Below are 15,163 nucleotides of genomic sequence, written 5' to 3'. Positions count from 1 at the left end.
ATAGAATGCTGAGGAGGCAATTCTTACTAACATCTCAAGTGAGCTATCTGGGGTAATTTGTGTTTTAAAATTTTGATTGCGAAGCAGTCTCTGTGCTCACACTGTTCCATCCAAAACACTTGTTAGCCTGTCCCACAGCACTCACACACATGCAGTGTAGAAGCGTCAGAGTCGGGCACCTTCCTGGCTTTTTTTTAAGGAGAAAAATACTGTATTTAAGATGCAAAATAAACTTTTAAAAAGCAGGCACTAACATATATTTCTTCCAACCTTTGATTACAGATTTGTCCTTGCACATTTAAGGTGAATTACCTTCAAAAAATATTGTTCTTGGGAGCAGTGTATGTTACTTTACACAGCAGTTTCTGTCACATGTTAATGTCAGAACATTCTTGGTTTTAAACTTTTTTTTATTGCCTTTGGCTGTTGATTAATACAGTACAAACGCAGTTTCAGAAAAAATCTTGAAAGTAATATATTTAACCAATTAAAATATTTATCTGTAGAAAAAAGTGTCCTTGTGTTTCTTTGTCTAGATTTTTTTTTTTTTTTTTTGGTTAAAAGCACACAACATTAGAATCCTTCTCTTGCTCCTCAGACTTAACCACTGCACCACATGGTCTCTAATCCTTGTGTCCTTACTTGATAATAGGGAAGCAAATTAAATTACAGTGATTCCCCTGCTGAAAGAATTTCTGCTTACCAAGTTTTACTTACGACAGCTCATAAAATTCATTCCATCTGGCAGTGACAACCATAATGACATCATGTACTTATACTTAAGGACGTGAATCCAATCTTTGGAGCTCAGCATCCTAAAGAGAACAGATATCCCCGTCCCACTTTCTCAAAGGGAGGACAAATGGCAGTTTAAAGGCTGCTTCTAAAGATACTTCAAAATTTCCAATGAAACTCTCTCCAGAAGGGGATCTTGAAATGCCCCCACTCCACTGAGGGTGCTTTTCTTCACCTCATGCAGCACGCAAGATTAAGGTGGGAAACGCAACATACATGGAGAGATGGTGACCGTGCTGTGCACAGCGTGGGGACTGGCCTGGCTCAGCAGCATCCCACGGGCAGTGCCAATTTCAAGCCCCGGGAATGTGGGTTTCTTACTTAACTTCCTTGTACTGCAGTTTCCTTGTTTGTTAAGTAAGGAAAATAGTACCTACTCATAGGGGTTTTAAGAAGAGAAAATTAATTTTTATTCATAAAACACTCAAGAACATGCTTGCTAGATATATAGAAAGAAATATTACGACTCAATATTAAGAAGATACTCAAAAATAAGCACAGGCCAGCCCGGTGGCACTCGCCTGTAATCCCAACACTCTGGAAGGCTAAGGCAGCAGGCTCCAGAGGTCAAGCCCAGCCTGAGCAACTTGGTCACTTTGAAGATGTACAGATAAGACAAAAGAAAAACCACACATAGAAGATGGCCAGTTTCATGATTACTGGGGAAACACTAATGAAAACCATAAGACAACACCACTATGCACCAACTAGAATCATTACTATAAAAAATACCCTGACAATATCAGAGACAATGCAGAACAACTGGAAATTTCCTGTGCTGCTGGTGGGAATTCAAAATGGTATAGGCACCTAGCAAAAGAGGGCAGCAGTTTCTAAAGCGGAACCTTTACCTATTACATGACTTAACATGCCTTCTTCTAGATATTTTTATTTACACAACATACAAATGCAAATACTCAAATACAATGTGCCACCCTGGAGATCAAGTCTTTTCCACATGGACCTTTGAAGGACACTTAGCATCCACACTTTAGCAACTACTTAGCAATAAAAAGAACAAAGTACTCATATACACAACATGGGTAATTCTCAAATATGATACGCCAAATGAAAGAAGTTAGACACAAGTCATTACAGACTTTGATTCCACTTATGTGTCATTCTGGGGAAAAGTGAAATTACAGGGACAGTGATCAGACCAATGATTCCTGGGGGAAGGAAGGGGGAAATGACTGAGAAGGGCCATGAAGGAAATTCTTGGGTAATGAAAATGTGCTATATCTTTCATTTTTCAGTAGTGGGGATTGAATCTATGGTCTTTGCATTGAGCAACATCCCCAGCCTAACCCTTTAACAATTTTTTTTGAGTCAAGTTCTCTCCAAGTTGCTGGACTTGAAAGCTGTTATACTTCTGCCTCAGGCTTCTGTAGTACTGGGACTGCTGGTCAGGAGCCACCACATCTGGCTGGAAATGTTCTGTATCTTCACTGTGATGGTGCTTACTTAGTTGTACACATTTGTCCAAACTCATTCAACTGTGCATTTAGAAAGGATCCATTTCATTGTATGTAAATTATATTTCAATAAACTTATAGTTAAAAAGCAGTACTTAGCATATTATAAATGTTACAGAAACACTCAATAAAGCATATATTTTAAAGTATAAAAACTCTAGAAGTTATACCCAAAATATTATCAAGGATTATCTCCAAGAGATAATCTTCCCTCCAAGAGGGAAGATAATTGTGATTTTTACTTCTTTATATTTTAGGTATATAAAATAAGGTTTTTTTTGAAACATGGAGATTGAAAAACTGATTCTAACATTTATATGGAAATACAACAGATCTAGAACACCCAAAACAACTTTCACCACAAAGTTACAGTAATCAAGACAATGTGGTACCAGTGTAAAGATGAAAATCAATGGAGCAGAACTGAGCCCAGAAATAGAACCATATTTATATGAACCAATGATTTTCAACAAAATCTCAAAGGCAATGTAGTGCAAAAACAAGACAATCTTTCTCAAAACAGGTAATACTGGACAATTACTTATATTCATAAGCAAGATAGTAAAGTATCCTGTGCCTCCTCTATAAAGCAGAACCCAAGGTAGACTCTAGACCTAAATGTAAATATCAAAGTATAAAACATCCAGAAGAAAACTTTTGTGACCTTGGAGTAGGCAAAATTTTTTTGGATACAATACCAAAAACATGCTCCACAAAATAACCATTTGATAAACGGGGCTTCTACAAAAAATAAAATCTTTTGCTCTTAACAGACACTGTTCGGAGAATGAAAAGAAGAGCTACCGACTTGGGAGAAAATATATTCAAGTCACATATATGATAATAAATTGTATCCAGAATATATAAAGAACTCATAAAACTTAAGAAGAAAAGAACCTTATAAAAGTAGACAACAGATGTAAGTGATCACTAATAATTGTAAATAGCTAAAATGAAAAAGACTGACCATACCAAGTGTTGGCAAGGATTTGAAGAACTGCAACTTTCAAATACAGGCAATGAGAATTTATGATGGTACAGCCAGCACCCACTTTGGAAAACAGTTGCTTAAGAAGTTAAACATACATATATCATGTGACCCTGCTATTCCACTCATAAGAATTTGTTAGGGAACTAAAAGCACATGTCTGTACAAAGACTTATTCACAAATGCTCATAGCAGCTTCACCTGTAATAGCCTAAAACTGGAAACAACCCAAATGCCTATCAACAGGTGAATGAATAGGTAAATTGTGTTTTATCTATACAATGGAGTATTACTTAGTATTAAAAAGGAATTAACTATTGGTATATGGATGATTTTCAAGATAATTATGCTGAGAGAAAGAAATCAAATCCCAAAAGAATACCTATTTGCTGTGTGGTTGCATTTATATAAAATTGTAAGCAATGAAAATTAATCCACAGTGACAGCAAATCAGCGATTTCCTGGGGCTGGGAGGAACTGCCACCACACCTGGGTGCTGATTGCTTTTTAATGACAGTTTTCTAATAGGCAGAAATACGAGAATAAGGGCTTTGCATTATCTCATGCACACGCATTTTTGCAGCTAGTTACTGTGTGCTCTATTTGGTTAGTCATACACTACTTGGAAAGCTTTGTGATGTACAGATTATAGGTGTGTCCTTATAGCTACTTGAGTTTGGTTTTGTGGTTTGTTCTATAAAAATTTGTGTAGCAGGCCTTTGGCCAGGAACACACTCATCTATTAAATATTGTTTCTGTGGGAAAATCAGAACTGAGTTACGTTATATTTCCATAGTTCACTCCCTGTGCCCCTAGGCTTCCTCTTTTCAAAGCTGGCTTATATCGTGTTCCTGGACCTTCACAATAAAAAGTCAGATCTTATTGCTTCCCCGTTAAATCCCTCAGTGATTCCCAGCACTTAAATCTAACCTCCATCGCATGATGTTCAAGGTCCCCATCTACCGCGCAATGCTGTCTCCTAGGACTCCTCCTCTTTATGCCTCTGAACCACATGTCAGTGCTTCTGCCACTCTGAGTTTGGACTCAAACCATCCAGTTGCCAACTATGTCCTCCTCTTTCTCCTCACTGGTGCATGCAGAAGTCTCCCATCCTCCAAGACTCATTTCAAATATCGCCCCTCCTGGAAGACTTCCCAGACTCACCAGACAGAGTCGGCACTCTCCTTGTGGCATGTGTGCAATGCCTTGCACATTCCCCTGCTACACACTTACCCCACTGCACTGCAGTGACCACAGCACATCTCTATTCTTCAGGCTAAAGCTCCACCTGTGGTACAAGAAATCCCCACCACCACATAGCGGCTTACCCAAGTTTGTTTATTTCTTTCTCACATTAAAGTCCCAACTGGTATGCTTGCTCAGCTCTGTTGTTATGGTTTAGATCTAAAGTGTCCCCCCAAAGCCTCATGTGTGCAGGAGGTGATTGAGTTGTAGAGGGTCCTATGACTGATTAGGAGGTGGGGCCTGGCTAGAGATGGGTCACTGGCGGTGTGACCTGCAAGGGTATATTCTTGTCCTTGGCTCCTCTCCTTTCTCTCTCTCTGCTTCTCAGATGCCATTGCTTAGCGCCTCTCCTCTGTGCCCCTCTGCCATCCTGTTTCTGCCTTGGAGCCAGCCACGACCATAGACTAACACCATGAGACAAAATAAACCTTTCCTTCCTTAAATTGTGTCAGGTATTGTGTCTTGGTGGTGGGAAAGTAGCTAAGACACACAGTTCCATCTATCTTTTTGCTTCACCACCCTTAGGGATCTGTGTTTTGAATAGTTTACTTTCCTATGCATGGTTCAACACGGTTCTCCAATATGTCCACATTCCAGTCATCAGGGCAAGGGAAAAGGGGCAGAGAGAGGGTCTCCTGCCTTTCCAGGTATGATTCAAAAAATGCTATTCACCAACATTCTATTCATAGTTCATTGGCCAGAACTTAGTTACAGCTGCATAGAGCTGCAAAGGAGACTGGGAAATGCAGTTTTATTATGGGTAACCACACGTGAGGTTGATTTAAAAAAATGTGTGAAAGTTTAAATGAAAAATTTAAAAATTATAACAGTAAAAGACATAGTGCCATTAATCTCCCTCAGAATATTCACCCATTCTTGCCACTGTTTGAAACAGTTCTGTAAGTCCTCTTTTGTGAGTATCTTTTTGTGTCATTCTTGATGTCTTGAGCTGACTCAAAAAACAGCAATTACTGTCCAACAAAAATATTACAGTGTATTCTCATCCACCCAACTGAGCAGATCTGCCACCTCTAGACTTCTGGTTCTTCCTCAAACTCAAAATGACTGTTAAAGGTAAACATTTTATATTGATGCAGGACACTGAGACAGCCATGACTGCACATATGAAGATACGCATGAAAGAGAATTTCAAGAACTGCTTCAGAAAGAGTTAAGAATGATGGGAGAAGTATGCTCGAAGCAAGGGGAATTATTTTGAGGGAGATTAATGCCAATACATAATACATTTTAAAAAATGTTTTTAATTCACTGTAAAGTATTTTTTGATCATACTAGAAGTCAGGTGCCATATTTTTTATGAAAGTAAAGTGGAAAATCAATCCTGAGGTACATTAGCAATCTCTGCCACAGTCCACCTCTTTAGTTTCTTCTTTCCAATATCTTCTTTTCACACACAGTACGCAAACGCTACCTTCCAAGAGAAGCCATGTCAGGTACTACCCAACACCTCAGACAGCCTGCATGCAGCCACATGTGGCCTGGAGACCCCCACCCACCTCCAGCACACCTGACAGAACACCATGTGACGGAATCATGGAACAAGAGCCACATCTGACAATTAAAAACAACATTTACTCGGAAAATAAAACAATGGGAACTACACAAATTGCCCATCCATGGCAATTATCAAATCATTCTAGTTAGAAGTTATAAAGACACCTTGTGCTTCTATTTTCTGGGAGTGACTCCCTTGTCCGTTGTCCTCCCTGGCCTCCAGCTTGGCCTTCTGGGAGGTCATTACCCTGCACAACCACATCTGAGGCAGGCGTTAAGGAACATGCCTGTCTCCGGCTCTTGGACTGTTTGCTTCTAGTCAGGTCCATGTGCAGGTAACTCCAGCCAAAGGTCTTGTCTTGACAGAGTGTTTCAGCCTGAAACCTCTAGCTGTATTTTTACTGGCCTCTGTGCTCTGTTATCGTCAGGCCATCTGAGACAATAGACCTGGGTGGAAAGGGAACACCCTTCGTCTGATCTTGGCTGCTGGGCGGACTCCCATTGTCTAGGGGAGAACTGTTCTCTGAGAAAGCCTGAGAAAGGCTCAGGGCCATAGTCTTAATCCTACAGAGGCTGTTTTTGCAGAGCTGACTTAAGTCATGGCTTCCCTTTGCGATGCAGAAGCACTAGGGTTTTGCAACTCTTCAAGGCTCTAAGTTACTAGATTCTCAGTCTGCTTAGCAGATGAGAGACAGAGATGCTACCTTGTCTATCCCAGCCTTACTCCCTTCTCTCTTGGCTTGTAGAGTGGCTGGGTCTAACCTGAGATCATCTCATTTTTGTTTTGTTTTGTTTTCTGGAATCTGCTGAAAGCAGCAAGAAGTGGTCAAGAGCACTCGCCAATTCTAAAATTCTTCTAGAATTACAAGCCCAGAGGGCAAGTAGTCTTCCTGCCAAAGTCTCATACATGACACTTTCACAAAATGTTTTGCCAGAGCGTAAGAATAGCCACCAGCTTTCCAGTCTGCAATATCTGTGTCTGTTCCACCTATTAAGACACTGCCATGTATGTGAGAATCTTTTTTATGGTACCCTACTTCCAATTATAGCTGTCCCTCGGTCTCCATCGGGAATGGATTTCAGGATTCTCCATGGATATTGAAATCCAAGGATGCTCAAATGTTTTATATAGTAGTGTGGTATTTGCATATCACCTACACGCATCCTCCTGTGTACTGACTACCTGTAATATCTAATGCAGTGTAAATACTATGTGAATACAAGTCATACTGTAATTTTTAGGAAACAATGAGGAGAAAATATCTGTACATGTTTGGTATAGATTTTTTAAAAGTATTTTTAATCCATGTTGATTGAATCCACAACATGGAACCCACAGAGAGGCAGTGCTGGCTGTACTCTAAATTAGTTATGAAATAGGTTTTGGCAGTGATAGCTGAGAGAGCAAACAGAACAGCAATTTGGTATGTTTTCTTTTTTGTTGGTTTTTTTTTCCCCCTTTGGCTTGAACCATCAACATTTATTTCTTGTGGTTCTGGAGGGCGGGAGGTCCACAATTAAGGGGCAAGAGATCTGGTGTCTAGCGAGACCCTCTTCCATGTTTGCTGATGGCTCATCACTGTATCCCCATGTAACAGAGACAGAGCAAGCTCTGTTGTGTCTTTTTATAAGGGCCCTAATAGCATTCGTGTGGGGTCCACCATGTAATTTAATCACGTTCACTTCCCCAAGACCCCCACACACACAGTGTCATCACCATCCAAGTTAACTATCTGACCAAGATGGAGGCTTATTTCTCTGTCGTGAGAGTCTGACCTGGTATAATGACCCTGCTGCATGAGGGCAGCAGAGCTCTGGGTTTGCTTTGTCTTGAACTCTCCTGGGATGCTGTCCTCATCCATGTGGTCCACTAGAGTCTCCCCCAACACACCAAGTGCTCATTCTAGTGAACAGGAAGGGGAAAGGATGGGAGGGATCTGCGATTTAGAAGTTGTGTATATCCCTGTGGTCACCTCTGCTGTGGTCCGGGTGTGCTCCACAGCCCAAATTCATATGTGGAAACTTAATTGCTAATGTGATAGGATAGGAGGCGGGACTTTAGGAGGTGATGAAGACACAGGGACAGAGCCCTCATGAATGGGTGCCGTGGTCTGAATAATGCTCATGTGCTGGAAGCTTGGTTTCCTGTGTGGTGAGACCCTCCAGGGGTGGGGCTCAGTAGAAAGTAATTAGGATATTACTTCTAATGGGGCTGTGTCCTCATGAATGGATTCATACTGGTCTTACAGATGGTTTGGATCTGGTAGGAGTGGTTTATTTCCTGTGACAGTGGGTTGTTGTAGTCAGGGGTTACAAGGAGAACAATAAGGACACAAAATTTATAAGATTATTTATAATGGTCACCCAAAGAGTCATATACAAAGGAAATCTGTTCACACACTAAAGACCTAAAGAGGGCCTGGATCCCATGGCAGTGTCCTGCATGAGTCCAGCTGAAGACCTAGAGCCCATAACAATGCCTCGCTCGAGTTCACCTGGAGGCCAAGAGCCCACGAAGATGCCTCACGCAGCCCTGCCACAAGGGTCTGTGCTGAGAAGGCCATAAGGTCAGTGGTGGAAGCTAGAAAGTCTGTGCCAGCGGGATGAAGGATCTGCGCTGGCAGGCTAAGGGATCTGCACTGGAACTGGGAAGCAATGCTCCAAGAAAGAACAAGAGCTCCCCTGAAAACTACCACAGTCATCCTCAGTGACAATGAGTCCCAACTTCTCCAATGGTGAGAACAGCTGAGTCTATATCAGGAAAGCCAGCATGACAAGCTTCTCCAGGAGACTGAGCAGTGCACCATCTTCCCCTCCGGAGCCAGGAAGCAGTGCTCAAAGTAAGGACCAGGGCTCCCCCAAAGTGAACCATAGCCATTCTCAGCAACAACAAGGTCCCAAGCTCCTTCACCAATGAGAACAGCCAAGTTCATCAGGAAAGCCAGCAGGACAAGCTCCTCCAAGAGAACCAACAGCCCAGGAGAACCAACAGCTCCCAAAAGCTTCTCTTCTTCCCCTCCAGTTATGGCTCTTATGCTGCTGGCAACAATCCTCAGGTAGTCCGGGCCTCCCACACCCAGCACCAGTTCAGCTGGTGCTATAGCTTCAGTTCAGCTGGGTGTTACAAGTTGACCACCAGTTGTCAATCCACCACATGGATTGATACAAAAAGAGGAAGTTTGGTCCTCTCTTCTTTCTTGCTTCTTGTCTTCCTATTCGACCTTTCTCTTTCATGTTTGCATCCTCCCATCCCATCCTACATGAGGTACTCACCAGAGCTGAGCAGATGCAGGCATTATGCTCTTGAGCATCCAGAACTGTGAGATGAATAAGCCTCTTTTCTTTATAAAATACAAAGCCTCAGGTATTTTGTAATAGCAACACAAAACAGACTAAGACAACAAGGTTAGAAATCTTATGAAAGAGGTTGAAGGGAGAACCCTAATTTCTTTTATTTCTCCCCTTTCATCGTCTCAAGAAGCCTCTGTCTTCAAAGCAGAAAGCAACCCTCAGCAGACAATGAACCTGTAGGAACTTTGGACTTCTCAGCCTCCAGAAATGTAAGAAATAAACTTCTGTTGTTTATAAATTACCCTTCTCAGGTATTATATTTATAGCAGCCCAGACAGACTAAACCAACCTCCCTTTGGCTAAACCTTGATCATGTACACTTAGTTGGAAGGAGGCTGGAAAATGCAGTTTGTATTCTGTTGGCTAAAACTTAGGGCTTCTTTCACAAGGAAGAAGGGATGCATGAAGATAATCAGTCATGTCTGCCACACCCTGACTCCCCTCTTTGAGGGGTAGAGGTAGTTGTACCCTCTTTGTCATCCAGAGGCCCAGACCTGTGCCCAGCAAGGTTGATGACTACGTGTGTTCAGCTTCTGTTTTCCTAAATCACGACTCCAGCCCATCCCAGTAGACATGGGCAGTGTGGTTTGTGCTTGAAAGCTGCCTTCTTCCATGTAGCCAAGATGCCTCTAGCACCACATTCTCCAGTTCTATGGACCCACTTTCTATCCCGCAGTGTTGGGGAGCGTTCTGAGGTGGGCATTTTTCTCTCCTGACTCAGTGTGTGCTCTGAAGCCCCTGGTCCTCCTCACGGTCCCCACCGTGCCTGCTTCCACTCTCTGTACTGCCTCTCTCAGCTGAGGTCAGTCTCCTGCTTCCTTCTTCCAGATGTACCAAGCTCCCCCGGCCCGTTCTGGAGCAGATGTGGAATCAGGCTCAGGAGAAACAAACAGAGGGCAGGGGCAGAACAAGATGCAAGATGACTCCAAGGCATATTCACAAATCACCTCCTCAGAAGGGGGGCTGGTGGTTCTGAAGGGAGCTCCTCATTAGCAATGTTCTTCTGTTGGTCCCTATTTACCCCATGGCACATTATCTCCGGGTACCAGACAGCTCTTCTGTTCTCATCCATTCCTGGGTCCTCTCTCTATCTCTCTCTCTCTCTCTCAATCTCAATCTCAATCTCTCAGGCTTCAACTTGCCATCCTCCTGCCTCAGCCTCCCATAACAAGACTGTGCATTGGCATACTCAGCTTCAGCTTTCCCTTCATCTCAGCCTTACCATCCTGTGGGCAGGGGCACCAGGAACCCTGTTTCCTACACCTTAACAGTCCATCGCTGTGTTTCCTTAAGAAAAAGAACTCAAAACTGCAGAGTGGTACTCCTTCCCTGGAAGGCAGAGGAGGCTAATGCTCATTTGCATGTTAAACACTCAGTTTTTCTCCTCTCTGCCGAGTAAGCCCTCATTCAGGCGCTGCAGTTGCCCCGGGGGGAGGGGAGGCACCTGAGGCCTAGAGGCCTTGAGCCACCTGTTGCAGCTCATGGAGTGTATGAGGCCAGACAGGGCCACAAGCTGGGTTCCAATGTCCTTGCCTTCCGGGAAGCTGCTGCATTCCATTGGGCCACCTCTGCGGCTCTGTGATGTCTCACTTCTTTCGCCCCATTTCCTAACCAGACTGGGTCCCTGGCAGCCGCACGAGGGCATACTCTCCTGCCAGCCCATGCCCAGGTCAAACTGCTTGCAGGACACTCTTCTTGGGCGCACCCTGCCTAACAGTGTGTGGAGCGCACCTGCCGGACTCAGGCTCAGAACCCCGTAGGTCCCGTGCTTGCCCACTGACAGGGTGCGGTCAGCCCGCAGTTGGGTGGGGAGAGGCTGGCGGAGGACTGGAGCTGAATGGCTGCTTTCTTCTTCCAGGGCCGCCTCCCCACCAAGCGGTCACTGATTAACCCTTCAGACCAGATAACCCCTCCAGGAGAAGAAAGCATGTGCTTATCCTGGGTTGTAAAACATCAATATTGACTTCTCAGCTACAAAGCCAAAGAAAGGGGAGGTGGTGCTGCAAGGCAGGCTTGCCTGACACTCCTGCGACACCCAGAGAACTTGTGATCTTTCTGCCCCAGCCTCCTGGTGCACCGGCCCCCTTCCCTGTGAGAACATAAGGGGCCAGACCTCAGTATCTGAAGGTGTCACATTCGCACTCCCTTCCACTTCAGGGGCCTTCCTGAGCCGGGCTGGGGGGCACTCCGTCATCCCCTGCTGCTTGGGGCCCCTTCCCTCCCTACACCCAGTGCAGCAGGTAACAGAGCCACACAGGCCCAGGCTCCGGGCTCAGACTGCCTCCTCTCTGCTCTTCCCTAACTCTGGGACTTGGAGAAGCGATCACTTGCGCCTCAGTTTTCTTATTTGTAAAGTGCCATGGCGCCAGCACCAGCACAGGCTGTTTAGGAATATGAGAGGGAAGCACTGACGCTCAGCAGCCAGTGCTCCTGTGATCCGTCTGTGGAGTGATCAAAACGCATGGTGGATGTTTACGCTGTCACAGAATACTGCAGCACAGGACACACGGCATTGCCCTCCCTCACCGCCGCCCCCAAAACAGGACAGTCACCGTATTTTTGATCACACCCCGTAAGGACAGGACAGAGGACTTCCAGGACTGCTTCAGCAAGTAGCAAGAAGGATGCAGCGTGTTTGAAGTGAGAAGCAGTCTTCTGAGGGGGCTGTGTGGCAGTGTCTTTTACTGGAATAATTTGTAAAATTTTAAACAGGTGCCATATTTTCCAGCCCTACCTCTTGTTCATCTCTCTCCCCCTTCGCCTCCTGTCTAGTTTGCACATTACTGCATGTCCTCTTGCTGGCTCCTGTCCAAGCTCCGCTGAGGTAGCCGTGGGATGGACAGTGCCATATTCACCCAGGCCAGAAGCCAAGGCCAGAGTTTTCATCCTTCTGGCCCAGAATGAGTCAACCCCCACACACCCACTCTTCCTGTGGGGAACTTGTGGCCACCGCTGCTCCGGGTGGGACCTCTGGGTGGGACCTCTGGGCGGGGACCCAGCTATGTACTCCTCAGAGAACCTCACATCTCCCTCTTGGGCTCTGCACTCTGTACCCCCCACCTTCCTCTTTGGGAAAAAGATCTTTCTTTGGCATGGAGAGGCACAGCATGGAGCATGCCCAGCTGAATTTCCAGACATGCTGGGGACTTCCCGCAGCTCCTCCTGGGCTCAGGGAGTGCAAGCAGGCTTTGGAATCGCCTCGATCCTCACCTGGGCCAGCACCCTCCACTCTCCAGGCTTTTCCTCCTCCCCAGGTGAGCCCCACCTAAGCCTCACCTCATGGTGCTAGAGGCCAAGGCCCCAGCCCTTAGCAGCCTCCTCTGGGCTGGCCAGAGGGGTTCAGTCCCTGGCACCTGGTCAATGATTAACACTGAGCAAACTCCAGCCACAGCCAGGCCTCCCAGCAGGGTGAGGAGCAGACAAAGGCCCTCTTGTCCAGCTGGGCTTCCATCTTGGTGGGAGGTTCCTGAGCTTGGTCGATTCAGGGTGACAAACACCCCATCCCCAGCAGGGAGCTGGGTGGAAGTGGGTTCTGGAGGAGGAGGAGGACAGAGGAGTGTTTGGCCACAGGCTCGTTGCTAAGCTGCGGCTTCATGTGTTGAGCATGCCTGACAGGGTGTCCTGCTGAGGGGGTCCCAAGCCGGGCTGCTTCCTCACCCACCTGCTTCAGGGCTAATGTGGAGGTGGCCATCTGCCTCTGAGAGAAGCTCCCAGCTCCTCCTTCCTTCTTCTCCACAGCCCTGCCTTCCCAAACCTAGACTGTCTCTCTGTGCCAGCCCCATGTCCTGCAGTATCGCTCCATCCCTTAGATCTTCCGCTGTGTCTCACTGCCTTTCCTGGAAATGGCCCCATCATCCTGGAAGCCCTTCGTCTCACTCCATCCTGTCTCCTTCCTCCCCGACAGGTCCTCAGGAGCCTGCCCTGATCCATCCCTTGGGACCTCTATCCAAACCCATGCCTTTGGACATCTTTTACCTCATTGAGGTTTGCGCTGCAGCTCTGCAGCTGGAGCCAGGACTCCCACCCTCAACCATGCACAAGGAGCTCCCTTGGGAGGTTGCTCAGCAGTGTCCCTCAGCCGCACACCAGGCAAGGAGTTTCCCGAGGTGTCTCTGGTACGAGAAATGCAAAGTATAAATAAAGAGCAAGGTAGAAGATAAATAATAGGAAACAGACATAGATCTTTGCAAATGGGAACAGGACCAAGAGATGGCGGGAGGGGAGAGGGAAGAGAGGGAAGGGGCAGGTGGAAAGAATGAAGATGTGTTCAGTACATGTACCAATTCCCCTTGATACTTCCCACTATTTTACAGAACAGCACCTCAGGAGACAATTCTGCATCAGTCAAAGTTCCAGGTACACAGCAGAGCTTCCGAAGCTGTCCTTGCCAGCCCTGGCCTCCCTCCAGCTGGCTGCCCAAGATGGCCAACCACCCTTCACCACCATCTCCTCCTTCTCCCAGCTACTCCTGCTTTTGGAGCAGACAGGACGTTTCTGGCTGCCCACTGATCCAGCCTTGGGCATAGTCCCTGCCCCCTCCTGGCCCCTCTTCGCTGTGGCAGCCCTGCCCGCTAGCTGCCAGGTGCCAGGGCCTGCCCCTCCTGTCCCCTCAGGTGCCCACTCGCCTCTTCCCTCCTTCACCCTTCCTCTGTCACTGCCTTCAGCACCAGTCCACCCATGTCTGCCCAAGCTCACCTTGCACAAGCTCCACACCATCTTCCTGCTCCACACCAACTCCCCACAGTTCAAACTGACCCGCTCTTTCTGGGAATTCTGTGCGGAGCACACCTTCACCCTCAGGCAGACTGGGAGTGACATGCTGCTTTTTAGAAAGCTGAAATGGAATTAGGGTGTGGGGACCCCAAACACCCTGCACCCATGCCCTGAAGGGAGGAGTGGGTGACCACTTGGGTGCCCCCTCTGTGATAGCAGACAGCCCTTCGGAGGCTCTCTGCCTCATTCGTCCTCTCATTCATCAGTGAGGAGTCTAAAGCCTGCGGCTGCTCTCGTTAAGGAGTCCAGAATCGGGGGTGGGCAGGCTGGCGGCTGTGTATCCTCAAGCGAGGCAGCACCTCTGACCTGCCACCATGCCCCCCATCAGACCTTCTCCTTCCCTCTCCTCCCCTCTACCACAGACGCTTCTGCCCCTAAGACTCCACCTAGAGACTGCGGGCTCCTTTGGATTTTCACTGGATGATGCTCCTTCAGCCCCCGTCTGCTCCTTCCAGGGCTCCTTCTGCTCTGGGCATCCTCTGCCTCTGCCTCCTGCTGCTCCCAGTCGGACACCGCTGGACTCTCAGGTTGTCCAGGGCTAAAGACTAGCAGCTAGGAGGTGCCAGGAACGTTCGCTGGTGCTGACAGCTGATGATGTATGTTGTCCTTCATCCCCCGAGCCCACCCTGACATCGGTAAACATCCCCGGTCCCCTTCTAGCTCCCCTTCCTACCAGCTAGGGGCGCAGAGCATCCCCTGAGGGCAGCAGAGGGGAGCACTGGGGGTTGGGGGCTGCTCAGAGATGACCCCCACAGGGATACCTCACTGCCAAACATGTCCCCCTGGGCTGGACCAGGAGCTCCGTTGCCTGTGACATGGCCTCCAGGGGAGCCAGTGCTCCTGACCCCTCAGCCTGAACCCCAGCTGAGAGCAGGAATGGAGGGGTGGGCTCAGGGGGAGGGGACAAAGGGGAGAGGTGGGAGGGTTTGGGTGAAGCTGACACGTATGCAAGAGGAGGGGAGCGGGTAGGGCAAGCTGAGGGGAGAGCGTCTCTGACACTGCAGGGAGTTGCCAGGCCCCT

At 47.0% G+C, this 15,163-nt stretch overlaps 1 long non-coding RNA gene across 1 annotated transcript; it reads left to right on the top strand.

Moving 5' to 3' along the window:
* Positions 1 to 12,417: 12,417 nt before the first annotated feature.
* Positions 12,418 to 13,739, top strand: LOC106149252. Its single transcript, XR_001235299.1, has 3 exons — positions 12,418 to 12,623; positions 13,274 to 13,484; positions 13,683 to 13,739. It is a non-coding gene; the product is annotated as an uncharacterized LOC106149252 (long non-coding RNA).
* The last annotated feature ends 1,424 nt before the right edge of the window (positions 13,740 to 15,163 follow it).

Source organism: Chinchilla lanigera, unplaced genomic scaffold (assembly GCF_000276665.1).
Source record: "Chinchilla lanigera isolate Chin_1 unplaced genomic scaffold, ChiLan1.0 scaffold00040, whole genome shotgun sequence".
In the NCBI taxonomy this organism is placed as follows: domain Eukaryota; kingdom Metazoa; phylum Chordata; class Mammalia; order Rodentia; family Chinchillidae; genus Chinchilla; species Chinchilla lanigera.
The sequence above is the reverse complement of the archived record's forward strand: the minus strand, read 5'-3'. Positions and strand labels throughout refer to the sequence as shown.